Source organism: Coptis chinensis, chromosome 4 (assembly GCF_015680905.1).
Source record: "Coptis chinensis isolate HL-2020 chromosome 4, ASM1568090v1, whole genome shotgun sequence".
Lineage (NCBI taxonomy): Eukaryota > Viridiplantae > Streptophyta > Magnoliopsida > Ranunculales > Ranunculaceae > Coptis > Coptis chinensis.
In genome coordinates, this window is record NC_141459.1 from 51,110,778 (window position 1) to 51,115,134 (window position 4,357).

Below are 4,357 nucleotides of genomic sequence, written 5' to 3' on the forward strand. Positions count from 1 at the left end.
TTAAAATATTTGCAACGTTTTTTTTATTTCACAAACGCTTTTTAAGCGTTGGTAATTTGTAACGGTTTTTAACCGTTGCAAAGTTGTTAGTTAATTTTAAAAAAATTAATTTAAAAATCATTTGTAACGGTTATGGACCGTTGCTGATAAAAAAAAAATAATTTCACATATTTTGTAGCAACTAGCTAAACCTACAAAAAGATGCCCCCTTTTCCGGTACACAATACATTTTCATACTATTTTACAAAGAAATCATAATATACATGGAAAAAAAAACCGATAAAGTACAAAACTAATCCAACCATATACATTCACAACTTTGAGCGATTTTCTAAACCTCACAAACTTATTGTTGGACTATCACCATAAAAAAAGTTTTCATACTATGATCCTAAACAAGAGATAACAGCTTGCATTGTTGAAAACCGTACGCCCATTTATTTCCACAAATGCTCCAAAAGAGATCCTAGCATTAAGATAAAATAGTCGACCAAGAAAAGATCATGAAGTAGACAATAAGGGGATCACCTGCACAGAATGCAAAGCAGTTTTAGAACAATGGCATGGTCCACATTTTTATCTCTCGACACTCCGAGGTCATTTCTCATCCCGACAAAAAATGCCCATGAAGGATCTACAAACAAAAAAAAAAAAACGAAGGAATATTATCAAACCTTAGTCTCACAAGCAGTGACATCGTAGCGGAAGAGCCCTCTCTGCACACGATCTTCCCACTGCAATCAAGTACTACATGTTAGCTGGATTATAGTTAAAAGTTTATCTTGAATATTAATAGTGCAAATTTTATCAAGCCCCTTTACCTCTCCGAGAAGAAGTGAATCCAGAAAGGCAACTGGAGACTCTTGCACTAGTGTTACTACTTGCACGCTAGTCCTATCGCTCTGCTAGAACTCCGATTACTTTCGGAGCACTAGTGGATCCCTGTGGTGGCAGTTCAAGGCGGCATCTGAGGCGAGGAGTTGTCTTTGAACCAACCATGGAACAATACATTTCGTTGTCACGGCCGAATTTCTAAACAATTAAAAAAAATGAATATTTGAAATATAAATATCTCAAACATCACTTTCGGTTCAATTGTCTAAAACCCGGGCTATGGCGGGGATACAACACATGTCAAAACCTAAAACCCACATCACAACAGGATCAACTTAACAACAAAAATCTCCAAATCCTCAACTATCACTTTATTAAAAACTTTCTTCCATCCCAATACAAACATAAACAAACTTTAAGAATAACAATTTCCAACATCGTATTCTCATGTCATATAAAAATGTAACCTACGTTATTACATCCTTCCAAAATATCAGACCTAACAAAACTAACGGACTGCTCTAGGTCAACTCCAAATCAAACGCCGCAGTTCCACTTTCTTCCACCTATGTTCCCAAGAACACACCCACGTTGCCAAAACAAAGCAAACATGGGTCAGCAAAATGGAATTTGCTGGTATGAGTAGACTAACCACATATAAATATTATCATACTTTAATTATTCAAACAATCACTTTATATTATCCCATAACTTAATCATTCACAGCTTGGAAGACAGGTAGTTCCGTCATTTTAACCGGCATAATTTCTTCCCAAGCAAGACTTCCATTATATAACTCATTATAATAACTCGTTTTAATATCTAAACCATTGAATTAAAACTTACCGATATCCACTGCTGTATAAGGGAAGGACCGCGTCCCTGCACAAAATGTTATTAAGTCCTACCCTCCTGCAAAAAAAAGATAGAACTTCTATATAACCTTTGTAGATATTGTATTAGGCATTTAAAAGTAAACCCAAACACACTCGCACAATCAACTTAATTTCTCTTATTAATTAATCAATTACTTTTCTTATACACATATTTCACAACCTATGTACTTTAGGTCATTCCCACCACATTCAAGGAATACACAACCCTACATTCCCGTACACTCAAGGAATACAACTAACCCGCAAGGCGAATACCTTAGTTCCTCTCTAGGGTAGTCCAAACAATCTGGTCATTCATGGCACATTCAATGAATACCCGGGTCATTCATGACACATTCAAAGAATACCCATATTTTAACGCTAACGGGCCATTTATGGCACATTCAATAAATGCCCACCTAACATATGACATCAACAGTCATAAAACTAAATTCCAAAACTTGAGTCGTGGAGAGTTATAAAAGAGGTGGTAAATTTGTTTACGCATTATTGCACTTTATTACATATATTATTTCAGAGAACGAATGAATATCTTGATTTATGTATTTTTGGTTACGCGTTATTAATATACCGATGTCTAAGTGTCATAGCGTTGTATAACATAAAAACTGAAATATCACATAGTAGTTAATACACATACACACGTATATTTAAAGGTCTTAGCCTAAAGCCAAGCATGCTAATAGCCCTAGACCTATCCTAATAGCCTAAATCATAATCCGAGTTAAAAGTCAAATTGGGTCAACTGGTCAAAGTCAACCCTGGTCAAAGTCAACTCTGGTCAAAGTCAACGTCGACCTGCCAAGGGTCAACAGCAATCAACCAGTCCAAACTTATCTAACCCCAAAAGCCCACAGCCTAAAGCCCAAAGTCTAATACAAAAATCCAAATTTGAAAATCTAAACTAAAGCCCATAAGCCCACCCACGATTGGGCCCAAGCCCAAATCGTGAGTTACTGTTCATCTTCCTTCCTCACCTAAAACCTCCACCAGCTCTAGCCACCACCGGCCAGCCATCACTCAAGATGAGTTGGTTATTTCCAACCCACACTAGAATTGGGTCGGCCCAAGCCCAACATCAAAAATGAATTTCGCTATCATCTTCTTCCTCACTCCACCAGCGCCATCACCACCACAACAGACCACCGCCACCTATAAACAAAAAGAACCCAGCGGTTCCACTCCCCTTCAAAAACCCAATCTGCCGATATCCAAAAATTTAGATTTCCTTATACTGCGAAAATCTCAAACCGACGCCATTAATGGACCTTTGGAGCTTCTACAGCTCCTCTACCCACTACGAAATCAACTCTCCAACAATCCACCTCAACCCAACAACAATCGCACAACAAAAGCCATACCAAACAATCATTCAAACAAAAACATGACGATTTGGTTTGGGTTTGAACGCCATTAATGGCTGTTCAAACCTTCACAACACTCCTACTATAATCCCACCACCACCAATAACTTCAATCGTCAGAAACAATTCAAGGATAAAGCATTCCTCAAACATCAATGAAAACAGTTCATGGTTAAACAAAAAAACAGTCATGGTTACACTCACAACAAGTTTGGATAAAAAGAAATAATGAAATACTCGATTCCATTCATGGTTAAACAAAAGATAACGTCTTTAACCGCTTCTATCGATATCGAGCGCGACGGTTTACGATTATATCGGTTCGAAGTTATAAGTCTAGTTTTTCTTTATTAGGCCATTTAGTTCAAAACGATACATGCCACATCGTATACAACCAAATTTCCAACGAATCGGCCGACAGCTACATGCGTCTACATGCTTTCAATCGACAAAAAACAATGATCCAACAGTAAAACAATGTTTTAAAGATTTTCAAAGTGAAATCTTTTATATCGTTGAATGTGAAAGTATCTACTCACCTGTAGCGCTCTCCGATTATCAGCCAGCTACTAGAAAAACCTTTCCTTTTCTTCTTTCAGTAAAACTCCCCTTTTTTTCTAAAACCCTCGCTGTGTTTTTTTTTTTCCAAAAACTCTACGTGAGAAAACTCCCCGAAAAACAAGGACAACACTTATCCATTTATCTACGGGCTTTTATCCGTCCGTAACTGCTAGATATCCTATAACTGTTTTATCGGGGTGTTATATTCAGCGTGATACATATGGTTACATGGCATCTGGCGTGCTTCAGTTCCCAGCTCAAATTTTTCTTTACAAACAGGGCAGTGTGAATCTGTTCGGAGATGCCTCTGCGAGATCCTTACCGTGGGCATTGCTTCAATTGACGATTGAGCTGATATGAATCCTGAGTTTCATCATCTAACTCAGAAGAAACAGCTTGTAGAACCTTAAGGACTGCAGGCAACGCTTCTTTTATATGCTCAAAGTGACGTCTTTGGAGGGATATAAGCACTTTTAAAAGGAAGAAATAAATGCATCAAGAAACTATCCGAGCTCTCTTGACATTATACTTGTACCTAGCGAATAAGTAATTTCATCTCTCGAAGTCTTACATGCATAAAATGTGTGAACTTTATAGGGTAGATTCAGTTGATAAACGATGAGTAAAACTTTTCAACATTCAACAAACTTTTACCTTTTGATAGAAGCAAACAAACGAGGAGGAAAAAAAGCGGGTTCCTTGC

The 4,357-nt window shown here is 37.4% G+C and overlaps 1 long non-coding RNA gene across 1 annotated transcript; it reads right to left on the bottom strand.

Moving 5' to 3' along the window:
* Window positions 1-218: 218 nt before the first annotated feature.
* LOC147503886 (uncharacterized) lies at window positions 219-887 on the bottom strand. The gene is made up of 3 exons (XR_015220287.1): window positions 822-887; window positions 675-734; window positions 219-528 (listed from the first exon to the last, which is right to left on the bottom strand). It is a non-coding gene; the product is annotated as an uncharacterized LOC147503886 (long non-coding RNA).
* Between the last annotated feature and the right edge of the window lie 3,470 nt (window positions 888-4,357).